Below are 12,498 nucleotides of genomic sequence, written 5' to 3'. Positions count from 1 at the left end.
AAGTGACGAGAATATTTTTGGTGCGCCAAAAAAACAAAATAACGACTTATATAGTGATGGCCGATTTTAAAACACTGCTTCAGGAAGCTTCGGAGCGTTATGAATCTTTTCTGCTCAGGATGGCCCTGTTAATGACTGCTTATGGTTCTATTTGTTAACATTAGTTACCTGCATTAATTAACAAAAAATACTTGAAAAATACTTCTAAAGCATTTATTGATTGTAGTAAATGTTAATTTCAACATTTAATACAAAAGCTATATCTAAATACTTCATAGCCTTGAGCCAACATGAACAAATAAATAGTTGTTTTTTTATTAACTAATTTTAACAACAGTTAATAAATACTATAAAAATGTATTGCTCATTGTTAATTAATGTTAGTTAATGAATTAACAAATGAAACCTTACAAGAGATTTTTTTTTTTCAAACAAAGTGCTTATGAATACTTGAATCAATTAGAAATAAATGTTGCAATAATAAAAAAATATTGAATGTGTGTGTACATATTTTTATTTTTACTTACAATGTGACAATTTTTGAAAAACAAAGTCATGGTTGGTCAGCAATATTGGAAATGTGCAAATATTGGGATTCTGTCCTTTCAATGATTGAAACTTCCTCGAGTCAGAGCTGAACGCGTCGTGAGAGTCTGAAGAGCGTCACTGAGCGGCAGTGAGGGCAGAGACTGTGACTGTATCCCACTATCACTGATGAGGAAAGCCCAGAACAGAAATAAGTGTTCCTCCCTGTAAGCGAACTAAGCAGCTGCTTAGGGCCCCGCCACCACCAGGGGGCCGCAATAGCAAATTAAATGATAGCTTTATTATTATTATTATTATTATTATTATTATTATTTTTATTTTTTTTTTTTTTTACAGCGGTTATTCTATCAGTTGCAGTTCTGGCGCCTCCATCCCAATACTGTACACGACGTACATTTGCGTCACGTTAACGCAGCGGTAGAGTTACGCTCACGGGACTCTAAACTTATTCGCTATCACAAACGTTTATTATCTGCATGTGCTTGAAAGCCGGTTGAACATTTCATTCATTTCATTCTGACATGCGCTTTTTCTGAAGCCTGTCAAACAGCGCCCGAATAGTGGACTTTATCTTTCGAATCTGCCTGCATGCCCTCAAACCAATTTTTTTAGCATTTTTACTGTGCCACTGCCACTGCTTTTTGTTTTGTTTTTTGTTTTTTTCCCATGAACCATTAAATGTGGTATTATGACAATGCACACCGAGCGCATTTCCCAGCGCGATTTCTTGACCACCACAGAGTTAAATTCTTTGAAAAGGACATAAATCCGTAAATATGACACATTGCCCTTAACGAAAGCCACATTTTGAGCACGCTTTTACTGTATCAGCCTTTTTAACTTGGCAAAAAGGGCAATGCACATATCCATTCCTGTCGTCACAGAGAATGCTTACAAGCGTCGTGAAACTGCGCCTCCATAGTAAAGCGCGTTAATTCACCCTGGAGTTATCCGTGATCATTTGACTATGTGTGAATACTCATGTTTTGTTGTTCTGCTGTTTAAAAAAGATGAGAAATGTTTGTATTGTTTGTCACTGACACTTGTCAATTTTATTTTTATTTAATCCTAATTTAACATTCAAATCTTATCAGTTAATGGTTAATGGTCGGTTAACGTGTGTCGGTCATGAAAATTAACCGAAATTAGCATTCAGCCTTTAAAAAATTAAGCCAAATACGTTTTCTTTATGTTTAAATTGGCCTATTATAATGTTAATTTTTTAATATTTGATTGTGAAAAATGAACTGCATGACTAAGATAAGATGCTCAATAGGCCTATCGGGAGGCATGGAGTGGGTCAGACATGATTTTGACCACTTTATTAAGTTTTGTTTTGTAGAAAGCCTTTCTTTAAAGTGAATTTCGTTTTGTAAAAAATGTATTCTTAATCTTAATCGATATTTCATCAACCAATTGCCTGGATTTAATAAATAAGAAGCAAATATAGCAGACAAAAGTTATTTTCAAAGTATTTTCAAAAATGTGATTTAATATATCACTAAGTTAAACCAAGGGTCAAATAAAATAGAAATGGCACATTAAAAAGTTACAGTTGCACGATAAAACCTTTTTTTGCGTGTGTGTGTGTGTGTGTGTGTGTGTGTGTTTACGTTCATTGTACAGGTCTGATATAAAGAAAGTTTGCTCAGGTGGCTCAACATAGAAAAGTTTTGCTCAGCGAGAAAAAAAATTAGAGGGAACATTTGCATGTCAAATAAACCTAATCCATGGATATTGACATGCAGCCAGGAATCGTGTTTCCTGACATTTATATGTGCCTGATTTCGACGCTGGGGAAATACATAAAGCAAATCTGCCTGTGAATATTTTATATAACTACAACATAGGTAGGTTTAAATCCGCGTAATCAACTTATATGTTATATCGTCATATCGTCCAGCCCTAAAACATATATAGTTTTATAGAATAGTTTAGTTAGTAGTATAGTTTTTGTCCCAATTATGCAGAATATATGATGGAAAATATTTAATTGATGAGTTGTCAACATCAGGGATAGGGCAAAAATTCATCAAAATATATTTTAAAATAAAATACCAAATACCTTAATTTAAAATGTATCAAAATAAACTACAAAATACAGCAGCCAAACCATGTATCAAAATAAACTACTGTATTTTTGTATTTTGAAAATACTACAAAATACTTTTACAAGGGAGCATGAAATTTCTTCGCAAACCTTCCATCAGTCGGCCCGTTTGATCGATCCCTTCACCATTACACTGACTTGATTAATGTTTTATAGCAACAGCTTTTCTCTGCCCGAGTCATGCGATATAAATCTGACATAAGCAACCAGTTAAAGGCACAAATATGTAGGATTTTTAGATTAAAATATTCAAAAACCACTAAAACGATGTTATATTTTTTTTGTTGACTTGTATACTTACATTATCTAAGTAAGTGCGCTGAAGTGTTTCCAAGAAATTCTAAATCCAGAGAAATAAGCAATTTTAACCAGGACACACATGTGTCCGTGTGTCGCCTATCAATGACATCATTACCCTCGATTTCCCCTTTTATTTTGTCAAAAAACCATGGAAACATCAAAGACACTGTATATTATGAGTTTTATCAGACAGGGAAGCAACTGTTTGGATTCATTCATCGAACAGAAAACTCATCATGTTATATCACTTAACACATTAAGGGCCAGATTTACTAAACGGGGCAAATTAGCATGAGAGCGCAATCCACAAATGTGTTGATGGGAGTGGCAAGTTTTGCACGTGATCTGCTGACATGCAAATTAAAGAACACAGACACGGTCAGATCATTTACATAATGACTAACGCAATATACCAAGAGCAGTGCAAACTTAGAGTCGGGTCGCAAATAAACAGAGCTGAATCCTGATGTTGGTGTTCTCATCAGGGTGCGGGTCGACACAGGCGCAACTTAACCTGTAATCTGACAAACACATACACATATTCTGTATAATATAGTTTGCCAAGCTATGTTGGCCTATAGATTAGATATAGGCAAACGATATGTTCGGATAAGGTCTTACTCTGGCATTTCAAAGAAATGAATAATCCTTCTTCCATGCTCTCTGTTCTCTGCGGTGTCTCCTCCTCACAGCAACAACTGCAGCCATGTCACAAAATGGGTTAGACATGCTTTTTTAGGGCGCTAAATAATGGTGTAAATACCAGTAAATTGACGAGCGCAGAACATTAGTAAATCGCACTTGTGTGATTCATTTAAATACTCTCCTCACATAAGTTTTGCATCTGAAAGGGAAACTCCTAAAAATGCATATGCAATAAGGTCAGCCGCAAACACAACTCGGTCCACGTGTTTTCAGCGCTTAATTTTATACTGCGTGTCTTTAGTAAATCCCGACAGTTTTTTAAGGTTTGCGCTGGCACAAGCTGTTAGTAAATCTGGCCCTTAAGTAAGTCTTTTTGTTTGAATCTCGTTTTCTTGATTTATCGCGAGTACCATGCTTTATCATGACTAATACTGATCTATCTTACTGCAGTGTGCATCAAGTGTCTCATAGCAGCCGCTGAGCGAACGCACAGAGTAGCGCTATACCGACTTTCAACACACAAATGTATCTAATATGATAAGCAGCGCTGCTTTACCCTACGTGCACATGACCGAAGGAAGCGGAAGCGGCGACTGTGGCGTAATAACAGATCCGCTGCTGTCGAGCTCGTCTCTCATTAGTAATCGCTCCAGTGGGCTTGTTACTGCTCTCACAGCATTCGGTCCTGCTCTGCTTCATACTACAGTAACGTTAATAATCTCTCCATGAACATGATTTCTTCCTGAGTCCTGTCCCGATTCTTTTCCACCGGCTATAGACGTGAAGACAACACCTCCCATGATTCAGTGAAATCAAGGTGTCATCGAGCTTCACCTTTGTTTTGAATTAGTGATCTTTAGAGGCGAAAATTTACATATTGTTGCTTTAACAGATTAAATATTTACATATCCCTGTGATCTCGCAGATGAAGGTTAGTTTTAAAATAACCAACAGTATAATGTTTGCAAATGACTCATAATTTTATCCTAATTTAGTTACTTGATGTTTGGTAATGAAGGGCCTACTTTGCATCAGCAACACTGACTCGATGACAACAACTCATTTATAAGTCTACTGTTGGCTCCTGTATTCATAGCAACTAGTTTTTAACCAATGAATCATTTGACTTGTTAATCATAAATATAGGGGATTGCTGCTCGATAATGTTTTCAAGAGCATTATGTAAATTGGTATACTATTTAGCCTAGGCTACCAAAACGGGTTAGGGTTAGTTGGTTAGGGTTAGCCTGCACGTTTCTTGACCACCTTCTTCCATATGGATCAATTTTCTGTTCTGATCTCAACAAGTCTCAGCAAAACTATAGAGTAGGCACCAATCAGAGGCTGCAATTTTTATGATGTCATCATGTAGACTTCTTACAAAGTATTTCAGTATTTTAAAAATACAAAACACTAAAGTAATTTGATACAAAATACAAAGCCATTTTCATCAACCCTATCAAATACAAATTACAAAATACTATTTTGTATTTGAAATACGTATTTGAAATACATGTATCATAAATACTGCCCATCCCTGACCACAGCTGACATCTTTATACATGGTTTAAGAATGTTAAGCATCCTTTACAATTACAATTACATTAATTAAAGGAAAGTTCCAACTTACCTTTCATCCGAATCCCGACAGAAAAAGCAGCAGCAGGTGATAATCTGGAGACGCAGGTAAACTCGTGCCTCATGACGTCAGCCTGACTGAATGAAACATCGCCCAAAACAGCATACATTCAATTTCAGCATTTTATTCATAATACCACAATATGCCTTTACAATCGTAAAGACAAAATTAAATAAACTATAAACTTTCCACACATTCACCCATTTTTCTTATTACCCAGGGATAAGATGATGAATTTAAGTTGATGTGTTAGGGCAGTGGTTCTCAACCGGTGGGGACACCGGACACTCTCCCGGGGGGGCGCGAGTGGCTACAGGATGGGAGGAAAAAAAACTGAAAAAAATTTTTTTGCAAAATTTATCACTAAACTACTGTCATAAAACGTTATAGTTTTGTATATACATAACTCCTGAATAAAAATTAAAATGTGTTTGGACTGATTAAAAAAAAAAGTTTTGAACAAATTTGATTGGTTTGTCGATAGTGAGCGCAAATGCAGGTGATAAGCGGTTTTATTAAGCGAGTCACTGAGTCGTTCATTCACGATTCGTTCAAACGGCCGATTCATCAAGAATGAGACAGATGTTTGTGAATGGGTCATTGAATCTTTGACTCAAACGATTTGTTCAAAACACTGAATCATTCAAAACACGGTTGAGTGTTGCTGTGAGATGCGCTATGTTGTGATCTTTGTTTGGATTCATCGGATCTATTTTCGCTGCTAAAATAGACAGTCATTATTTTGTCTAAAATGTAAGTGACTTAATATTATTAACTTGTTTGTTGAACTGTCATATCAGTGTCACATTTTCAATCGCGAGGTGATGGTCAATTAAGTGATGGTCAATTGTCAGCTCTCTTGATCGTCAGGTCGTGTGATGTTAGTTGCTGAACTGTATTCAAATGTTATAAATATAAAAACACCACATTTTGAAATTTAACTGCAGTATGTCAATTTTGTTTATTTGTGTGTGCTGCGCTCATAGACTTTAGAAAACGGCGCTCATTTGTTTGATTTCTCCTCGAGAAACTGCACAAGCCTCAAAAGTTTAAGGTCCTTGCACCCTGACTGAGTCCGAAACTGTCGTATTCGTTTTTTCATATTCGTCATTTGGTGGATCGATTGTCAAAAACCCCTCAAAATATTTGCTACGGATGCGAAAAATGCAGAAAATCGAACCATCCGAATTAATTTTTATGACGGACGGAAGTTTCAGAGGCTGCAAACGTATAAAACGTGAGGTCGTATTTAGTTTATATATATATATATATATATATATATATATATATATATATATATATATATATATATATATATATATATATACATACACAGGGTGCGATTTGTATGAGGGGATGGGGGGAATTTCCCCCCTTCTGGTCTATGTATCCCTCCCTCTGCTGAAATATTTTTATCCCCGGTGGGGATAAAAAAATATCCCCCCGGGTGATGCTATTCCACAAACCACCAACAGAGCATATAAAATACCAAAAATAAAAATCTTTTTTTAAAACATCGCCAAGTAAAACGCTGCGTTTAGCCTATAGAACCGTCTCTTTACCACCACAACAAACAGGACACTTTTCAGACGCGCATTCCGACTTCGTCTCAGTGCCAGCTAGGCTCAAGTCAAACGAGAACGGAAAAGGTGCAGGTGACGACGAGGGAGCTTCAGTTGAACAACAGTGAATTGCGGTCAGATGAGATTTTGTCAGGCTATGTCTGTAAAACTCAGAAAAATGAACATGACTGTCCAATCAGCCGCTATACTGTGCTCGAGGCGCGCACTCAAGAATTGCATGCGCAAATGCGCCGGCGCGCGCTGCATAATGACTTTATTATAGCTTAAATAAAGCGCAAAAGAAACTACGAGCAATGATGGTCGTTGTTCTGTTGTAAGTGAAGTCATGAAATTGCCAAACATGCGATTAAAGCTGCCTCAAAACTGTGCATGCATGTAAACATGGTTTTAAAGCTATTGTTATCCATTTTGTTGGCCTTGAAACGTCTTAAAATGCACATATGTACACCAGGGAAATCTAAATTTTCTCGGGGGAGCATGCCCCCGTACCCCCCTAGCAAACAACATTTTCTGACCTCGGGAATTATGAAACCCTGCGTACGGCCCGGCTTATTCTATATAAAAAAATCTGAGGTAAACGTGTATGCACTGTGATCAAAAATAAATAAATGGGGCCAAACGCGATTGAATGTAAAGGTTTGTGTCTCGTTATTCTATTAATAACTACCGATTGATTTTGCATTTCTATCAGAAATTAAGAATTATTAATGTCATTTTAGTGGTGCAAATATCTATATATATATATATATATATATATATTTTTTTTTTTTAAATGTTTCTGTAACAGCTGCCAAAAAATAGTATATAGCACTGTGGTTTTTAACAAATTAAAAAAAAAAAAAAAAAAAATTCAAAACATCCTCCCCTCTGTTTTTTCACAAATCGCACCCTGTATATATATAAACGAATAAACTAGTCAGAATATAGGCTACAGTTAAAGCTTTCCTTTAGTTTTTGTGAAATGCTCACACGCACTGGGGCCCCAACTGCAATGAACCAGCTTTGGGGGGGCCCAGCTTGCAAAAGGTTGAGAACCCCTGTGTTAGGGAATGCAAATTGTTATCATCATACAAACATTTATGAACCAAAATGTCATATATATATATAGAACAGGTCATGCCTCTTTTTAACATAATAAATCAAAAGTTCAGCTTAGTTAGAGCATGTTTTACACTGGAAAATCAAACAAAAACCAGTGTGTTTGAGAACCCACCTGACAGCTTGCTGGAGCTGAAAAATCAGTGATGTTTCTGAAATGGTCTTTTATATCTTTGCTGTGGTGCATCATGGGAGGTGGGAGAAACCAAACTGGGGGTTAAAGGGGAGGTTTTTTTTTTTTTTTAAATGACAGGCTTTACAATGATGAAAAATGTTGCTATGTAATATATTTATTAGGGCACATACAAAAAGCTTATAATACTGAGGTTTGTTTATTTGGTGAACTTAATGTCTGGTTGCTTGCATGTCTGTCAATGGTTGTGCCCATGAGTATAAATTCCCACTAGCTGAACTTCCACAGCATTGTCAGTCTGTGATGGAAGTTGGAGAGTGAAGGTGTTGAAGGTTGGAATTATTGAGAGTGAGTTTTTTTTAAATATGTTTTTTTTTTTATGTTTTTTTTTTTAAATGTTTTTTTTTTAATGTTTTTTTAAATGTTTTTTTTTTTTTTTGTATTACAGCTTCATTATATCATTAAAAATAAATTGTCAACAGCCTTAATTTAAGTTCCTTGAGTCTGGTGTTAAAGGGAAAACAAAAATATTAGTCTAAAAACTAAAATAAATCTGTTCTATAGTATGGCATAAAATGTTTTGTAGGAATACCCACCTTCAATCCTCTGTAGTATGGTGCTTTATGTAAAACTACTTGTAATTGGATAAAAATGTAAGAGTTAGCGCATGTTAAAATCCATTTGTGTACTGCTCTTATAAATCATTCCTTTGCTACTAGGTTATGAAGGTTTAGATTTTAGGTTCAACATATCATTGTATGGGCAGTTTCAATGTGTTGCAGCTCTAGTAATGAGGATGTTTTACAGTCTATTAGCAGCTGCCCTATGCCAGTGTTTCACTATTATTTCAGAGTTTATCTTTTGTCTTTTGCTGCTTTCACTCAAATTTTAGAAATATTGATCTGATCTGAATTTGAATTGTGTAAATTTGAATTATTGACAAGTGTCATTTAACAGAATTGAATTGTAAGTGCCATTTTATATAGATTTTTTTTTTTTTTAATAAACTTGAATCCTGGACATTTGAAATTTTTTTTTTTTTTTTTTTTTGTTTGTTTTTTTTTATGGCATAATTTTCTACATATGTATTTTTAAACGGCATATTTTTTGTTCTGAATTCTTAGACTGCAAATATTCACTTAAAAATACAGCTTCAAGTTTTCAACATGAATAACAAATTCAAAACCCCAAATTCAATATTCTAGTAAATTAAGTAAAACGTTGCATTTTGGCCAATTACAGAGCAGCAATAATTCTCAGCATGCTAGACATTTATCTCTGGGGCTCTTTGCTACGTCTTTTTGTTTTAGTATAAAGTGTAGTTTAGTATGGAATTGATTAGGTGTTAACCCTTAATTGGTGTTTTGAATTTGTTATTCATGTTGAAAACTTGAAAAATATTTGCAGTCTAAGAATTCAGAACAAAAAATACGCTGTTTAAAAATGCATATGTAGAAAATTATGCCATAAATTCATTTTCTTTACATTTCAGCTCTGCTTGCTTGTGTACGAGCCTTTGAAGAAATTGAGTCTTGAATCTTGATTCTAGTTAATTTGGATGTATGCTTTAGTGTAATATGCTGTTAAACCTGTCTGCATGCTTCATATTCATGCCCCTTTCTAATTTAAGCCTATGCCTTTTTGTCCCTTATTTATTATCCTTTTTAATCTGTTCTGTTTGCTGTGACTGTGACCTTTTTGTAGCTTTATGTACTTTCATTTGTGTCTTTTTTTTTTTTTAGTTTTTTTTATAGTCATGACTTTTTTTTTTTTTGTCCTTTTTGTATTATGCTGCTTTTATGCTTGTCTTTGTATATTTTTGGTTTTATAGCCCTGTCTATTTAAGCCATTCTGTCATAATTTATTACCAATTTGTAACAAATTTCTTTTTGCTGTTTTGTTATAGTATTTTACCTAGTTTAGCTCTTTTTGTGCCCTACTGTAGTGATGCTTTTAATGTAAGGTTATACAATTCCAATTTCTTCATAATCCTTAAAGCACTTAAAATGTAACTTGACTAGGACTAGGTTGTGCTCCTTTCTACTGATGTATTAAAGCTAGTTTGGAAACTTGTATAAATGGACTTAGTAAAGTTCTGTCTTTTTGGCCAATTTCACCCCCTCCCCCCTTTTGTACTTCTGTTTCTATTTATTTATTTATTTTTTTTTTTTGTGCTTTATTTTTTCCTGCCACTGGTGTTCTCTTTTTTTTTTTTTTTTCCCTTTTTTTTTTCTTTCACCAGTATTTTTGTGAATTGTGGCATTTGTATAATGCGGCTTATTTTTATACCTTAATAATTTTTGTCCCAGTTGTTGTTTGAGTTTTTACTTAATGTTCTTTATCATGCTGTTTGTCTCCTGTTCATGCATCTGTGAGAATTAGGCAGCAGAGATGCATTTAGCAAGGTACACTAAAAAGCTTCAGGTATGGTTAATCATTGGTACATTGTCAACTTTAACAAGATATTTTGGTGTTTAAAAATGCTCTACATTTCAGCTTGCTTGTTTGTTTTTTGTATTCTTCTGTGCTCATTCCTTTTATACTTTTTTTTTAAATTTTTTTTTATTTAACTTTTCTCTTATACCCGTTATGCCTATTTTTTCCCATTTGTTTGTCAGTAAAATTTAGTAATGCATTTTCAATTTATATTTTCTTGTCCCTTTGTACTTTATGGTTTTCCAGTGTTAAGTACAAAGACAATGCAAGGAATTGACAGCAGAGCATAAAGTAATTTCAAGGTTAAAATTTCCATTATATTAATGTCACCGATATGAATTTGACTTGACAAGTTTACATTTATGGCTTCCCTTGTTCCTTTTTTAACTCTGTTCCATTTACCTTTTGTCCTTTTCCCCTTAATACTCCTCTTGATTATTTTATGACACTTTTGTCTGCTTGTCCCTTTGCAATTAGGATCTTTATCTTTATCAGTGCTTTGTATGCTCCTTTCTATATTGTTGTCACGATCGCCGTCAGTTCCTGGACTCCAATTCCCATAATCCTCCCTGCCAGTCACATGCACACACTCCACACCCATCACCCATTGCCACATACAGCTGAAGCTCATCTGGACAATTTAAGACTCACTCACACACCACCTCATTGCGAAGTCTTGATTCACCTTGTGTACAATTCTGAGTGTTTCCCTGTGTTGATTGCCTGCCTGTTTCTGATACTGTTTGCCTTTTGTTTACGACCCTCTGCTGCCAGTCTTTAGACTGTGTATTGTTTCCTGACCTGTGAGTGATTATCTGCCTGTCCTGACCATTGCCTGCACTGTGACCACGATTCTGCCTATCCCTTGCTGTTCCTGTTTGCCACTGTTTTGACTTGGACTGTACTACTACGCTCTCATTCAATAAAGCTTGCATTTGGATTCAAACCTGTTTCCCGCTTCGTTACAATTGTAGACCTTTCTATGAAAGTGAGTATTTGTTATACCTTGTTTTGCATTTATGCTTTCATTTTGAAGTATCTTTGTACTTGGGTTAAGGTTCCCTTTCTTGCTTCCGTGACCATTTTTAAATCTCTTAAACTTTCCTTTTTGTTACTACACTTTTCTTTATTTACCTTTTTATTCTTGTACTTGTGCTCATTGGGCCCCTTTGTACTATTTGTAATTTTTATATAATTCAAATTTTCAAAATGACTTGAGTACTTAGTCTGGTTTGTTTTAGTCCTGGTACCTGTAAATTTCTTGTCTTAGTTTCTGTACATGTAAGAAGTTTCCTGTATTTTTGTTAAAATAACAACCTATTGTGTCCACCTGCTCCTTGTTGACTCTGTCTGTATATATGTCCTCCATTTTCTGTCTTTACATCTATTTAATTTTTGTTCTTTCCCTACGTTTTAAGCTCTTGCGTATTTATTACTTTTTTTGATTTATTCAAGTTTTACTACTGCAACTAGATCCTACTAAAAACCATATTGTCTCAGCTGGCTCCTTTTCAGCCCTTGGTTTAATCCTTTTATTGGTTATACTCTGCAGTTCAGATCAACCTTGGGCTTCCTGTTTGCCAACTCTGCCTCAATGTGTCAATCCACTGGCTTTGCTTTGAGCCTTGGATAGGGATGCATGATACGATTTTTTTTTTTTTTTTTTTTTTTTTTTTTAAGGATCTAGTACGAGTCATCACCCTGGTTGCGACATGGACTTCCTATCCTATGGCTTTGCCTTCCTGTCCTTGCCTTGTCTGTCCCCCCTTTTGGCGCTATTGTTGTCCTTTCTCCCTCCATCTTGGGTTGCAAAGTACCTGTTGCCACCTTGATAGCCAGTGTGATCCTAGGCCTTTGGCTCAGCCTGGGTCCTCACCTACAACTTGTCCACTTGTCCATCCTGCAAATCCATTGTGGGCCTGCATCCTGATGATCTTTTCCTGCCGTTTTCTCCTTGAATCATGCTTAGAGAAAAATACCAGAGATAATCCATCAGCGCCCCCCCCAT

This window comes from Megalobrama amblycephala, linkage group LG5 (genome assembly GCF_018812025.1).
Source record: "Megalobrama amblycephala isolate DHTTF-2021 linkage group LG5, ASM1881202v1, whole genome shotgun sequence".
Lineage (NCBI taxonomy): Eukaryota > Metazoa > Chordata > Actinopteri > Cypriniformes > Xenocyprididae > Megalobrama > Megalobrama amblycephala.
The sequence above is the reverse complement of the archived record's forward strand: the minus strand, read 5'-3'. Positions refer to the sequence as shown.